This window comes from Mastomys coucha, unplaced genomic scaffold (assembly GCF_008632895.1).
Source record: "Mastomys coucha isolate ucsf_1 unplaced genomic scaffold, UCSF_Mcou_1 pScaffold1, whole genome shotgun sequence".
Classification (NCBI taxonomy): domain Eukaryota; kingdom Metazoa; phylum Chordata; class Mammalia; order Rodentia; family Muridae; genus Mastomys; species Mastomys coucha.
In genome coordinates this window covers 40246863-40263920 of record NW_022196891.1, presented here as the reverse complement: position 1 = coordinate 40263920, position 17058 = coordinate 40246863, and positions in this window count along the sequence as shown.

The following is a 17058-nucleotide window of genomic DNA, read 5'->3' as shown; positions in this document are numbered from 1 at the left end:
TTTTTTGCTATGGTAGTTGCTCTTGATGTGCATGTTCAGATGTACACACCGAGAGTGCTACATCTCAAATCATCTGCCTCTGTGTTCCTCTTTTGGTTCTAGTGTTTCTCTATGTGGGAAGCAACTTCTATTAGAATAGCCTGTGATGTATGTGACATCCTTGCCTGAGCTTTCTTTGAAGAGTGCGGATCTTAGGTTTAGTGTCACTGAGCATGAATCTGCCCTACATTTAATAAGATTGCAGAATCAGGAGCACCTCAGGATTAATTCCATCTTATATGGGGAATTTCTCTTATTTATTTTCTTCTGTAATGAAAGGTAACTGAAGAAACATCATCTAAATTTGTCTTAAAGTAGTGGTTGGAGAATATGGTCAAAGAGCTTTAGTGGAAGTCGATCATCAATGGGAGGAGAGGCCCGTGGCCCTGTGAAGGTTCTGTGCCCCAGTGTAGGGGAATACCAGGGCCAATAAGTGGGCGGGGGTGGGGTGGCAAGCATGGGGATGGGGGAGGCAACAGAGGTTTGTTCTTGTTGTTTTTGTTTGTTTGTTGGAGGGGAAACTGGGAAAGGAGAAATCATATGACATGTAAATAAAGAAAATATCTAATAAAAAATAAAAGAGCTTTGTTGGCTGAAAAGGTTTTCAAGATGCCGTTGTTTGTATGTAATGTGGTATGAGACTATGAACCCATGCTGATACAGGAATAGATCTATTTCAGTCACTGTGGCAGGGTAGCTGAAGGCCATGGCAGAGACCCTGACATTCCTGAATGCAGGGTTGGAAGGACTTAGATGCTTAGGTTGTGTTCCTCTCTCTGACTTTAGATTTGAGGCCCACCGCAGTCCAAAGTCCCGGGGATTGAAGTTAGGTTTGGGTCTTCATATTGAGGTGATCACTTATTTAGGTTAGACATGGAAAATTTTGTCACTTCTGTTGCTCTTGTTGGTCCTCTTGTGCAAAATGGAAATGGTAAAGGCTTTGTAAGAATTAAATTATGATATAATGTAATAATTAATAGTTTTTGTCTTTGATGAAAGACTTTAATCTAGATGAAGTGGTATAAAACAGACTAGTAGATTTTTAAGTAGTAGATTGCAATGTCCTTCAGTGTAATGGGAGGGTTCTGTTTGTCTAAATGGAGTAATTTAGTTGGTCTTTGTACTGCCACACACATGAGAAGACCACATTCATCTAGTCAGCCATAGGGATGTTGCCAGGATGTTAGGGACAGGAGAGACCTACTCTAACCTCAGTTCATGGAGACTTGCTCTAGACTTTGTCCTCCCAATTGGTCTAACTTCTTGTAGGTTTTTGATATCTGTTCACATAAAGGACTGTCTCCAAGCCCTAAAATTATTCAGTTTATTTCATTATTCCTGACATCTTGATTTGAAGAATATAATGGACTCCTGATATCCATATTTCTAGGTAAATGGAGAGGTTCCTCAGTGCTCGAGTCAATAGTCTAGCTCTCTTGGCAACTTCATGCGCAAGGCTGTTGATTTTCAATGTTGTAGTTTTATGTTTGGCACGGTTACTAGGTCTATAACTATATATCTAAGCCTGTATCTGTTTTCTATGGACTTAAAAACCTATCCTTTTCAGCCTGCAGAGTACATTCACTGGCCTCAACACACTGGGAGTCTTGTGGTAAGTCATGTCTTTCTACTGAGTTTCTGTTTTGTAGTATGAGACTCTCACTGGGTTTTCACCAAGTTTAGTTACTGATATTTACACAATATGATGTTTAAATTATTGGTACTTATGGGAGAGATGAAGTTTAGTCCATCTTCCTTTATAACTGAAATATCTTTAAAAATGTGTTTACTAATATCTTAAACATTATATGATCTCATGAATTATGTCATAACTTCTCTGCTAAAATATTCCCTTCAAAGCTTTGTCTAACTTTAGTTGTAAAATCATTGATTTGATTATTTCAGTTACAGAATTTAAATTCAAACATGACAGGTCTTGGATACACTATAGAGCTAGTTAGATTTTATGTCCTATGAATGAGGGAGGCTCATGCAAGAAAAGATTTCTATCAAAATACTTCATCATTCAGTGTTCCAACAAGAAACATCATTCACACAAGTGGGCCGATTAAGGAAAATGTGCTGCAGATACCAGAAGAATGTTGAGACAAAGAATTAACAAGTAATGTGAAGATAATCTGGGGCCACTAACACTGGGAACTGCCTGGCCCCTAGTCTTCCCTTGGGAGAGACCTGCAAGCAACCTCAGTTGTACAGAGCACCCGATAAATGTAGCTGTGTCATGGGGAGGAAGGGTAGGTAGAGCAACCAGTGTAATTGACACAAAGGCTTGTTATGATTATTATTAAGCTGCAAGCCTAGGTGGGCGTGTTCTGAACCATTTGAAGTCTCCAAGGTTGCTAATACTCAGACAAATGCCCTGTTACTTGCCAATATGGTTTTGCCCTGATTCACCCGGGTTCATGTGTGTCCTCATGTCTGCTCTCTCGGAGATCTCAGAGCAAATCCTCCTGGTCTCTCTCTATGTAGTCTCTCTACATTCTATCTTCTTGGTCCTTCTCCTACTTCTTTCTCTACCTGGGACCTCTGGTGGGGACCAGATGTCCAGCCTTTCCATGTCCTCTGTGCAGTCACAGGCTGAATAGCTCTTTATTTACCAATCAGAGATAATTGGGGAACATTCATTGAACAACATTGTTTTAGTCAGGGTTTCTATTCCTGCACAAATATCATGACCATGAAGCAAGTTGGGGAGGAAAGGGTTTATTTGGCTTACTTCCGCATTGCTGTTTCATCACCAAAGGAAGCCAGGACTGGAACTCAAGCAGGTCAGGAAGCAGGAGCTGATGGCCAAAGCTATGGAGTGATGTTCCTTACTGGCTTGCTTCCCCTGGCTTGCTCAGCCTGCTCTCTTATAGAACCCAAGACTTCCAGCCCAGGGATGGCACCACCCACAAGGGGCCCACCCTGCTTGATCACCAATTGAGAAAATGCCCCACAGCTGGATTTCATGGAGGTATTTCCTCAAAGGAGGCTCCTTTCTCTGTGATAACTCTAGCCTGTGTCAAGTTGACACACAAAACCAGCCAGTACAGAGCCTCTTTCCCAAAATAGCATCCCTTTAGTCCAGTAACCCAAAGTCATCAAAAATATAGATTGATTTAATTAATCAACTTCTTTTTTATTTAGGTCGGTTCTCCTTTGACCTCTGTCATAGAGGATTTGTAATATCATCATAACCACTGAATTTATAACCACTTTATTTTGATAATTAAAACAATTTTAAATTATTATTATTATTTATTGAGAGAGGGTTTTTTTTTTTTAAATATAGCCTGAACTCACCTGGATTTGTTTGTAGATTAAGTTAGTCTGATTCATAAGGCATCTAACTATTTTTGCTTTTGTCTCGTAAACATTGAGATCAAAGACCTGGATTTATTTATTCATCTATGTATGCTTAAAAGCATTTATATTAATTTCCATTTATTTCTTCCTTCTTTAAAAATTAATATTTTTTCTTTTCTTTTTTATTAGATATTTTCTTTATTTACATTTCAAATGCTATCACTTTTCCCGGTTTCCCCTCCTTAAAAAAAAACTCTATTCCCTTCCCTTCCCCCTGCTCACCATAATTTTTCTATTGATAATCTGGAGTTATTATTGTGTTTTATTTGGGCTGATCTTAACTCTAATTGGCCAGGCCTCAGGGCCCTTGAGAATATACCCTTGGTAGAAGATCTATTGGCATTTGCTGGGCATGGACTAAAGGAAAATATGTGAAGATATTTGGTAATATGACAATCAGGTAAGTTTGAAAATATTAATTTGAAAGCACATAGAAATATTTCAATTTACATTCCAATAGAATATTTGACTATTCAATATCTGAAAATAGAAGCTTTCAAAATAAAGTTCTTTGACAAGCTTTGTAATGTAGAGCTTTTGTTTAAAAGTATTAAGTAACTGTGAAACCATAACTGGGGACTAAAGTTAATTACTGAGTAGGAGTCAGTAGGAGTACAGGTATAATGGAGACAATATAGATAAGCCCCATATTTGTACTTTGCTTTAGCTCCTAGACATAGAGCCAAGTACTATTATACTCTGTGGGACCCTTAGGCTGGTGTATCTGATACCAATTTAGCAATATTTTGCCAGAAGTTCTGAGTTGTGGTATTACTTGGTATGCCTTTTTTGGTTATTAGAGTCTCCAGCTTTTGTTTGGGGATTTGTTGTGTTGATACAACTATATGTACTACTATGAAGGTTACTTTACAATCAGCAAACAGCAAAGGTGACAAGATAAGACCTAACACCCCTATGTTCCTAAGTGCAGCAGGAAATGTCACACCTGCTCAAGTGTTGATGATACAGAGCTGTGGATAAAAGAGAGGCACACGTCCATGGGTCTTCTTTACTTTTTGCTTAGCATGAACATATATACACATTTAAAGATTTAATTTATTTTTGTGTATATGGATGTTTTGCAGGCATGGTGTGTATGCACACGATGTATATGCTTGATAAATTGAGGATGTCATAAGAAGGCATTGAATTCTCTGGAGCAGAAGGTACAGATAGCTGTGAGTTGCAGTGTGGGTGCAGGAAATGGAAACTAGGTCTTCTCCAAGAGCAGTAAGTGCTTATAGTACTGAGCCATCTCTCCAGCCCTGACAAGGCAAGTCTTCTAAATCACTTTGGATTCTTTTTAATCAATATGATCTCTAAAATTATTCACAAAAATTCCAAAGATGCAATTTCCTACTGAGGGTATTAACTAGGATATCCTGTGCATCCTGAAGGCAAATCTAAAGTATTATTTTAATGAATTTTTTTAGTACCATGCATTGTACAGCCTTGTAACCGCAAACCTATTATGGCTCCAAGTGACTAGTATAAAGAAGTAAACAGCCATCTTTGATGTGTGTTGGTTAAAAACCATATGACTTAGCATTCATCATTTATAATTGTACTAGTGCTCTAGTCCAAAGGAATGTGATTTGGAAATAGAGAAAAGCAGGGATCTACTAAAGTGATCTTTAGAAAGAGGAATGAATAATTCAAATTTATAAAAAAAAACAGTCTATAAATTCTGAACATAGTAAAAGAAAGCAGGTACCCTCGTGTTGTTTTTAGTCTATAGCCACTGGCAAATGCCACCTTTTCTTTTGACCTCTCTCCATGCTTGTGTGCATCTGGTCTATTCATAGCTCTGTATCATCAACACTCGAGCAGGTGTGATATCTCCTGCTGCACTTAGGGAGGCAGGGTTGTATTTAAGAGTGCAGGCACAGCTGCACATGCTCTTAAATGAAGACTAAAATCTATGGTATAAATCACCCACGGAACAGTGCGCCATTAGTTCTTGAGGCCAGTTTGAGGCCCAATAAAATTTCTTAACTCCTATCAGGTATAGTATAAAATACTGAAATTTATTTTGATCATATAGTAAATCACACAGGCCCCAGAATGGTTACAAATTAAGCAATAGCAATGCAGAAGACGGACTTCCTGGTAGCAGGAGACATTGTTAGGTTTTCCTTTTTATATTTGTATTGTAGTATAGACATAAAATTGTTGGAGACATGGTTCTCAGTGATTTTTAAAAAAAAAGAAAGTAGAATGAAATCTGTAATATCATATAAAAGTTCCTATAAGGCTTTTTCTGCTGATTCTAGGATAGTCTCACTGATGTGAGATGGTGTTCAGTGCCTGGTTTGTGGGTTCCTCATGCTGTTCTGCAGCGGGTGGTTTCCTGGGAGAACTGCCACATCGAAGCTTAACCCTCCTGAGAGAAAATGATGCACTCCTTGTCATTAATTTTCAGTGACAGGGATGTGTGTGTGTGTGTGTGTGTGTGTGTGTGTGACAGAGACAGAGGGGGGGCTATAAATTTCTGCTAATTTTTAAGGGAATTGAGTTTCTGGCACTATTACTATATAACACAAAGTGATGCGGGCTTAGAGAAAAAGTATCATGTAATTACCTCTTTTCTATAGCTCTTGTCTTTCTGATCTTTAAACACCTACTGTAGGTTTTTGCTTTTTGACTGAAATTGATACTGAAGTTTTCACATTAAATCTATTTTATAAATATCCTATAGTAGATATTATTTCATATTATCTATTATCTAGTATATAATAGGTAATATTTCATATTATATCTATTTTATAAATATCTTATAGTAAATATTTTCATATCTATTATAGGTTGTAAGAGTTGTCACTGATGGGTATCTTGGTTTAAAGGCTTGTTATGGGAAAAATATGTGTGGAATTTTACCAGACTCACCTGCTTGGATTTTTGGAGGACTTCCAGGCTTGGTGGGATTCAGTTTAGGGTCTTTAGTACATACACTTGGTCACACAAAGATAGAAGAGGAAAGAAGCTAACCATCTAAATTACACCTTGAAGTAAAAAGACAGCATGTTCCCATCCCAGCAAGCATATCTTCTCTTGGCCCCCACTGATGCTGCCTTAGCAGAGAGGCAAAGGCCGGAATAGCGATCAATGAGCAAAATCAGGTGTTAATTTAAGGAAGAAAGGTTGTGAAACAAACCCCATCCCGCAGGAGTGTCTTGCTCTCCTGCTCAGTGCAGTTCAAGGTGGACACATTCTAGCCCCTCCTTGAATTCATTTTTGGGAGTTAGTGCCAATAGCAGAGCCCTGTGCCCAAGAACACCGAGTTTCATGTCGAAATAATGCATGATAGGAAAGTAAACCTGTGTGAGGGAAATAAAAATCCTTCCTGGGAAAAAAGGAATCATTCCTCTAAGTTATTAAAGTTTTCAGACTCCAAGGTTTTTGATAAGCTTATTTAAAAAAACAATCTATGGAGGAAAAATTGGCAGCTTAAAAATGCTGACAACATTTAAAAACAAGCAAGAAATACTTCATTCCTCAAGGACTCCCTCCCTCCCCTCCCAAATAGTTTGATTTTTCCTCTCTATTTATCTCCTTTGTCTTTTGATGAAAGGAAAGGAATCCTTTGAGAGGACAATTTTGAGGTCTTAATCCATACTTCTCTCCAGTTTATCTTTTACATTCAAAACAAACACCTTTAAAAGAATCCTTTTCGGTCTGAGAGTGCTAAGCTTAGGCATCAGCAGCTAATTAGCTTCACATCTGGGGTGGGAGTTGTCGATGAACTCATTCTCCTGAATATTTATTAAATCATTTGTAAGGAAAAGGTTGTTTCCTGAGAAGTGCAGCCTATTGAACATTCTTATATCACATCACTTGAATGAAAGGGTTGTGTATGTCGGCCCATCTAACACCTGCTGGGTAGTATAGATCGGAATAATAAAACCCAGTGTGTGTATTGTAATGAGAGCATACCATATTGATCTCATGCTAAATGTTGCTTTTCATTTAAACATCTTAATTGACCTCTTTTGAAGTTGCAAAATCTCATACCAGTTCTACTGTTCTTTAATCTCTTAAGTTCCTTTTGTCATCTGGTCCCTGTGTGCTATCCATTGCTAGAAGGCATGCTCCTTTTGTTGTAGAGACCATGTAAGGGGAATGAATTGGGGCATAATCTTGAATTCACTTCAGGTGAGAATATGTGCTCTTTTACAGAGCCTTTTCCCGCAAAGAGTTTCAGAGTGTCTCCTTTACCATCACCTCTTCCTGAACCATCTTCCTCAATGTCAACTCCTGTACTCTTCTTGCTGCTGGTTCGCCAGCAAATGCACCACCCCTCTGGTGTTACCTCTTGCATGTTCTCATACCACATCTATCAATGCTGCTGTCTTCCTCCTGGCCCTGCCAGCTGCCTTCACAGCATTGCCAGAACTGTTGTTGGCATGGAATTTGCTGCTCTTTCTCATAGAGAGGGAAAAGCTTTCTCTCTTTCTCTAACTTCAACAGAAGGACAGAAATTAAATAAAAGCCCCAAGCTAAGAATACTGCTCTCAGACACTGCAAAGAGCTGAATTCTTCTTCCTGATTTGGGAAAAATCTCAGGTGTTTCCATTCTCCTGCTGCTTGGTTTTCCATCATTCTGCTTTCTCATCATCCCGGGGAAATTGGGGAGGAGGTATGAGTACTGGGAATGAGGATTTATAAAAGGAACTTTACAGTCATTGAAATTTGATGAATACAACGGCACTTGAAGTGAAAGTTGTCGGAAGTAGTCCTCCAGGGTATCTGGGACAGCCTTTGCTCAGGTAAAGCCATTGCTTTGTATAGGAGTGGGAAACCGAAAATAAAGGTGAAGTCTCTGCGTAGGGTGAAGATGATTTGATATTAACAACAGTGGAAACATAAAAGCGGGGCATGTAGTGCTACAGGAGAGTCTGAATTTGAAGTGTTTTGGGGTTTATGTGGTAAAAAGGGTAAAATCGTCCAGGAGGAAGCAGATAATTCATAAAGAGGCCAGCATGAAGATGTAGCTTCACTGGAGCTGACAGGAAAGACTAAGCATGGTGAGACTATCACTCTAAGGAGGACAGAATGAGAAAAGCTGCATTGGGAATACAGTAGGAAGACATGGAAGGAGGAGGAAGACATGCTGGTAGAAGAGTCAGAATGATGGATAGAGGATGTACACGAGGCTACAGAAAGAATGAAAGCAAGATAGGGCTGCTCTCACATTTACAAATCAAGAATAGTGAGACCTTGAATGACAACCGGACTTGATTATTCAAATGTCACAGTTTGCTTGATGAGAGCAATTTTATTAAAATGATGCTGATCAAACTTATAACAGTCTAGAAGCTGAGCTGGTTCCAGATTCCACCCAGTATGCCATGATGTTTTCTCACAATAGGCCTTACAGTGTTTTTTCAGTATGTATGCTAAAGTTTTAATCATACATGATGAGCACTTTCATTACATTGTTTTTCACAGGAGAAAATTAGATGCTGAATTTAAATAACACCAGAGATTTCTTTAAATATTTATATAAACAACTAAAATTTGATGACATTAATGATAGATATTTACTTCAATTGATACAGAAAACATTTTTGATAAATACTGGTCAATGACCCATGTACAATAAATACAATAATATAGACTTTCATTCTTTACATAGATAGTTCTAAATATGGTGATTATCTCTGGGTACTGAAGTATCAGCTTAGATTTTGTTTTATTTATTTATTTATTTATTTATTTATTTATTTATTTATTTTGCATTTTATAACTCCATGAAAATACAGTTACTAGTATACTTTTTCAAAAGGGAAATAAATGTAGGAAAAGATACAAAGGAGACAGAGTGACTTCAGGGTGAGTTCCAGGTTTCAGAAAGGATTTTGGGCTGGGGAAGTAGATATGGATTTAGTCTAGAAGTCTAGAGTGAGGATGAAATTTATGGCTCAGCTGAGAAATAACTTAATGAAGCAAGGCTCTGGCAAGGGTAGGTTTCATTCTAAATAGAGATTAAATCCTTCTTTTTTTGAAAAATCTGGAATCTTCTTTGGAAAGTAGAATTTCATTGAAGTCCTAAGTTCATAGTGAGAGGGAGTTATGTGGGAACTTGGGAGAAAAATTGGATAATAATTACAGAAAACAATTTAGGGACAGTGTTAGTGACCCAGAAGTGAGTAGATAGCCTGAATTTGCAGCCTCACAAACATCTTTTAAAAATCCTTGTTATGAGTTAGTAGGTTTAAAGCCAGCCTTTTGCTTTTATCTCAACCCCTCATCTCTGTCAGCCTTAGTGTTGAGAAAAGTGACAGAACATTTCTGTCCTAATCATGAATGATATTGAGCTGCTATTGATCCGAGCAGTGTTGAGGAATAAAATAATTCCTTGCCAAAGCTGGTTGGAAGCACAGGCAGTTACTCAAGTACAGAAACCAACTGTGTCATCACAAAATGCTCATTCAAGGACATCAACACATCAGTCCTGATGGCAGGTATTTTATTAGGCTACTAACTTCTTCAAATCGTCTGCAGCTTTAAAAATCAAACTTGCTTGACTGAGTTTTCTAGCCCTCTAGCTTCCCTACATACTTGCAACATTTTTACTAGCTTGAATTAGGGCCAGCTTGGCTTGGCCTTATGAGTCTGGAAGAACTGATAGGAAACAGTGTTTCTTCGGTCTTCCTTAATGGATTCAGGTTAGGTGTTCACTGTGGAGATTTTCTGTATTTCTGAGTTCAATGGTAAAAAATTAAGCAGATCTCAACATATTGATAGGAAGTTAATCAGCTGCCAGTACACACTTTCATTTCCTGTCGGTTCCTAATGCTCAGAGATGCTTTGCAAGAGGTACTGCTGTCTGGAAGCGTGGAGACTGATTGTTGAAAGCTCATTCTGTATTGTAAATGGAAAGGGGGCTGAGGAGGAAGCATAAAGATTAAAGAGAAGATGGAATGACTTTTTTTTTTTTCATTCTGTCAAATGACTGTTTATATTGGGCAATACTGCAGGCTTATAGGTTTGGCTGGGATGTTCTTGAAATCAGAGGAACCATTTAATATATAATACAGAATAGTACTGGCAAGTAATTTATAAAAGTGAAAACATTTCATATCTGCTTTTTTACAGAACAAGTTTCTCACTTCCAAGACAGGGTTGTTGCTCAGATCTGGGAAATGGGAAGTGCTGAAACTTTATATTCAATAAATTAAAAATATCAGAAATGTCAGTTCAGTGTGCTCTGGTGTTCCTAGTTACATGTAATAAATGGAAGATGCATTTATTTGTGACTTTATAATCTTTAATTTCTGGTTATATTCTGTCAGTGAGATAATTAAAATGTTTGGCCCCTTTAATTTTGGAAGTGTATATTATCTCTGCCTGTTATTTTGGACTTGGAGAACAAAATATGCCACACACACACACACACACACACACACACACACACACTCACACACACGGTTCTCAATTTTTAAAGTAAGATTTAGTAATACAAATGGTACAATTTCCCTTTCAATATTGGTCACTTGATGGCTAGACTATGTATTGTCAAGGGTGACTGAACTAAGTAGGACAGGCAGGTTCTTTGGGGATAGTGGTGCTTCCATTATCTTAGACTTTGCTACTTGTTTGCTTTGTAATTTTTCTAAGGATGACCATGAAGAAGGAATAGGAGGCAGTAAAGTGATGCAACATAGACTCCTGGGGTCTATGGGGACATGTCCTTGAGTAATGATTGATCTGGGAGGGTCCAGGTCCCAGCCCACTGTGGCCAATGCCATCCCTGGGCAGGCCTTATAAGTATAAAAAAGTGTAATAAAGCAAGATGATCAAGGCAGTAACTAGTATTCCTTCATGGTTTGTGTTTTGGTTCCTATTTCTTTTCCTACCTGGATTCCCTCAATGACAGACTATATAGAGAGCCTTCTGGTTTCAGTCTCTGCCTGTAGCAGCAGATCCTCTGCTATAGGACTCCATTCCAAAATAGTGCCAGGAGGGAGCAAGCCTCCCAGGAGTGTGGACAGGTCGGTGAATGCCGGTAGGACCACCACTGCTGCTCAGAGGAACCAGCCTTAAACCCTCAGGACACAGGAACTGAGGGGCTGCCAGTGACAGGAGTCTTCCGGTCTCCATCTGTGCCCAGGACTGATCCTGTGCCACAGAGCTACACACACACATACTGCTAGGAAATAGCAGTCTTCTAGGAGTGCCTACATACCTTTGAGCAGAGGTAAGACCACCACTTCTCTTCAAATTCCTGGCCCAAGAGGGACCCTCCTGGAGCCATCAGGACACAGGAACCAAGGATCAGCTGAGAACAGAATCCTTCTAATTTCCCAGAGCTGACCCTGTACCATGGCTCTACATATCCAAATTCTTCCTGGAGAGAACTGGTCTCCCAGGAATACTGACACACAGGCTTGCAGGAGGGACAAGCCAAAGTTAGAGACAGCAAGACCAGCCAACATCAGAGATAACCAGATGGTGAAAGGCGAGCATAAGAACATAAGGAACAGAAACCAAGAGTACTTAGCATCATGAGAACCTAGTACTCCCACCACGGAAAACCCTGGTTACCTACCAGAAAAGCAAGACTCTGATTTAAAATCACATCTCATGATAATGATAATAGAGGAATTTAAGGACATAAATAACTCCCTTAAAGAAATACAAGAGGAAACAGGTAGACAGCTAGAAGCACTTAAAGAGGAAATACAAAAATCCCTTAAAGAACTACAGGAAAACACAATAAAAAAGGTGAAGGAAATGAACAAAACCATTCAGGATCTAAAACTGGAAATAGAAACAATAAAGAAATCACAAAGGGAGACAACCCTGGGGTTAGAAAACCTAGAAAAGAGATCAGGAGTCATAGATGAGAGCATCACCAACAGAATACAAGAGATAGAAGAGAGAATCTCAGGGGCAGAAGACACCATAGAAAACATTGACACAACAGTCAAAGAAAATGCAAAAGGTAAAAAGTTCCTAACCCAAAACATCCAGGAAATCCAGGACACAATGAGACAATCAAAGCTAAAGATAATAGATATAGAAGAAAGTGAGGATTCTCAACTTAAAGGGCTAGTAAGTATCTTCAACAAAATTACAGAAGAAAACTTCCCTAACCTAAAGAAAGAGATGCCCATGAACATACAAGAAGCCTACAGAACTCCACATAGACTGGACCAGAAAAGAAATTCCTCCTGTCATATAATAATAAAAACACCAAATGCACTAAACAAAGAAAGAATTTTAAAAGCATTAAGGGAAAAAGGTCATGTAACCTATAAAGGCAGACCTATCAGAATTATACCAGACTTCTTACCAGAGACTATGAAAGCTAGAAGATCCTGGGCAGATGTCATACAGACCCTCAGAGAACACAAATGCCAGCCCAGGCTACTATACCCAGCAAAACTCCCAATTACCATAGATGGAAAGAACAAGATATTCCATGATGAAACAAAATTTACATAATATCTTTCTACAAATCCAGCCCTACAAAGGATAATAGATGGTAAATGCCAACATAAGGAGGGAACCTACACCCTAGAAAAAGTGAACTAATCTTCTTTCAACAACTCAAAAGAAGATAACCATACAAACATAAAAATAAAAAATAACAGGGAGCAACAATCACTATTTCTTAATATCTCAACATCAATAGACTCAATTCCCCAATAAAAAGTCATAGACTAACAGACTGGATATGTAAACAAGACCCAGCATTTTGCTGCATACAAGAACATACCTTAGTGTCAAAGAAAAAAAACTACCTAACAGTAAAGGGCTGGAAAACAATTTTCCAAGCAAATGGTCCCAAGAAACAAGTGAGAGTAGCCATTCTAATATTGGATAAAATTGACTTTCAACCAAAAGTCATCAAAAAAGATAAGGAAGGACACTTCATATTCATTAAAGGAAAGAATCTACCAAGAAGAACTCTCAATTTTGAACATCTATACTCCAAATGAAAAAAAAAAACTTTACTAAAGGTAAAAGCACATATTGCACCTCACACAATAATTGTGGGGGAACTCAACACTCCACTCACAGCAATGGACTGAACATGGAAACACAAACTAAACAGAGACACAGTGAAACTAACAGAAGTTTTGGACCAAATGGATTTAAAAGATATTTATAGAACAATTCATCCTAAATCAAGAGAATATACCTTCTCAGCCTCTCATGGTACCTTCTCCAAAATTGACCATATAATCGGTCAAAAATCATACATCAACAGATAATTAGAAGATTGAAATAATCCCATGCTTCCTATCAGATCACTATGGATTAAGGCTGGTCTTCAATAGCAACAAAAACAACAGAAAGTCCACATACACATGGAAGCTGAACAACTCTCTACTCAGTGATAACTTGGTCAAGGAAGAAATAAAGAAAGAAATTAACGGCTTTTTAGAATTAAATGAAAATGAAGATATAACATACCCAAACTTATGGGACACAATGAAAGCAGTCCTAAGAGGAAAACTAATAGCTTTAAGTGCCTCCAAAAAGAAACTGGAGAGAGCATATACTAGCAGTTTAACAACATACTTGAAAGCTTTAGAGCAAAAAAGAAGCGAAGCAAATATACCCAAGAGGAGTAGATGGCAGGAAATAATCAAACTCAAGGCTGAAATCAACCAAGTAGAAACAAAAAGAACTATACAAAGAATCAACAAAACTAAGAGCTGGTTCTTTGAGAAAATCAACAAGATAGATAAACCAGACTAACCAGACTAACCAGAGGGCACAATGACAGTACCCAAACTGATAAAATCAGAAATGAAAAAGGAGATATAACAACAGAAACTGAGGAAATCCAAAAAAATCATCAGATCCTTCTACAATAGCCTAAACCCAACAAAACTTGGATGAAATGGACAACTTTCTAGATAGATACCAGGTACCAAAGATAAATCAGTGTCAGGCAGACAATCTAAATAGTTCCTTGTCCTCTAAAGAAATAAAAACAGTCAATAATAGTCTCCCAACCAAAAAAAGCCCAGGACTAGATGGGTTTTGTGCAGCTTTACCAGACCTTCAAAGAAGACCTAATACCAATACTCCTCAAACTATTCCACAAAATAGGAACAGTAGGTACTCTACCCAATTTGTTCTATGAAGTTACAATTACCCTGATACCTAAACCACACAAAGATCTAACAAAGAAAGAAAACTTCAGAACAACTTCTCTTATGAATATCAATGCAAAAATACTCAATAAAATTCTTGCAAACTGAATCCAAGAACACATCAAAAGGATCATCCACCATGATCAAGTAGGCTTCATCCCAGGGATGCAGGGATGGTTCAATATTTGGAAATCCATCTACGTAATTCACTATATAAACAAAGTCAAAGAAAAAAAACATATGATCATCTCCTTAGATACTGAGAAAGCATTTGACAAAATCATGATAAAAGTCTTGGAAAGATCAGGAATTCAAGGCCCATACCTAAACATAGTAAAAGCAATGTACAGCAAACCAGTAGCCAACATCAAACTAAATGGAGAGAAACTTGATGCAATCCCAGTAAGATCAGGGACTAGGCAAAGCTGCCCACTCTTTCCCTACCTATTCAAGATTGTACTTGAAATCCTAGCCAGAGCAATTAGAAAACAAAAGGAGATCAAAGGGATACAAATTGGAAAGGAAGAAGTCAAATTATCACTATTTGCAGATGATATTATCATATCATCTTAAGTGACCCTAAAAATTCCACCAGAGAGCTCCTAAACCTAATAACCAATTTCAGCAAAGTATCTAAATATAAAATTAACTCAAGCAAATCAGTGGCCTTCCTCTACACAAAGGATAAAGAGGCTGAGAAAGAAATTAGGGAAACAATACCCTTCACAATAGTCACATGTAGGATGCCGTCCCGCAGCTCCTACTTGCGTGGGGTTCCACGAACCGAGGATTTGGAAACCTGCAATGGGTGGTAGAGAAAAGAGACAGACGCCAGGAGAATGGGTCTCATCAAGGCGCAACTTTACTTAGTGAACACGGAATATATATACTTAGATAAGCACAGGCATGCATTTTACATTCAGGTGAGAACAGACATTCGGCAGGATCAAAGCTAAAACTCTAACACAAAGGATTCCAGGACGGGATAGAGAGATCAAAGGTTCACGGCTTCCTAGGGACCTGGTATCTGGTCCTTGAGTCATTTACATAGGCTCCAAACCCCCAGCGAGCTAAGTCTCTGGTTTCGGTTTTGAGTTCTTCCAAGAACACAGCAGGGCCACCACATATTCACCCTAACTGTATAAATTTATAAAGGGGAAATGCGATACGATCCTGACACGCATACATTGCGAAGTGGTGCGACACACCTTCTCAGTCACAAATAATATAAAATACCTTGGTGTAACTCTAACTAAGCCAGTAAAAGATTTGTTTGACAAGAACTTCAAGTCTCTGAAGAAGGAAATCGAAGGAGATCTCAGAAGATGGAAAGATCTCCCATGCTCATTGATTGGCAGGATTAATATAGTAAAAATGCCCATCTTGCCAAAAGCAATCTACAGATTCAATGCAATCCCCATCCTAATTCCAACTCAATTCTTCACAGACTTAGAACAATTTGCAAATTCATCTAGAATAACAAAAATCCCAGGATAGAGAAAACTATTTTCAACAATAAAACTTCTGGGGGAATCACCATCCCTGACCTCAAGCTATATTACAGAACAATAGTGATAAAAACTGCATAATATTGCTACAGTGATAGGCAGGTAGATCAATGGAATAGAATTGAAGACCCAGAAACGAACCCACACACCTATGGTCACTTGATCTTTGAGAAAGCAGCTAAAACCATCCAGTGGAAAAAAGACAGCATTTTCAACAAATGGAGCTGTTTCAACTGGCAGTCAACAGGTAAAAGAATGCAAATTGATCTATTCTTATCTTCTTGTACAAATTACTAAGTCCAAGTGAATCAAAGACCTCCACATAAAACCAGATACACTGAAACTAATAGAAAAGAAAGTGGGGAAGAGCCTCAAGGACGTGGGTGCAGGGGAAAATTTCCTCAAGAAAACACCAATAGCTTATGCTCTAAGATCAAGAATTGACAAATGGGATCTCATAAAATTGCAAAGCTTCTGTAAGGCAAAAGACACTGTCAATAGGACAAAATGGCAACCAACAAATTGTGAAAAGATCTTTACATCTGATAGAGGGCTAGTATCCAATGAACACAAAGAACTCAAGAAGATAGACTCCAGAGAACCAAATAACCCTAGTAAAAATGGGGTACAGAGTTAAGCAAAGAATTCTCAACTGAGGAATACTGAATGGCTGAGAAGCACCAAAAGAAATGTTGAACATACTTAGTCATCAGGGAAATGCAAATCAAAACAACCCTGAGACTCCACCTCATACCAGTCAGAATGGCTAAGATCAAAAACTCAGGTGACAACAGCATGAAGAATTTTGTTTTGAAATGGAATATCTTGTTTTCTTCATCTATGGTAATTGAGAGTTTTGCTGGGTATAGTAACCTGGGCTGGCATTTGTGTTCTTGTAGGGTCTGAATGACATCTGTCCAGGATCTTCTAGCTTTTATAGTCTCTGGTGAGAAGACTAGTGTAATTCTGATAGGCCTGCCTTTATATGTTACTTAATCTTTTTCCCTTACTGCTTTTAAAATTCTTTC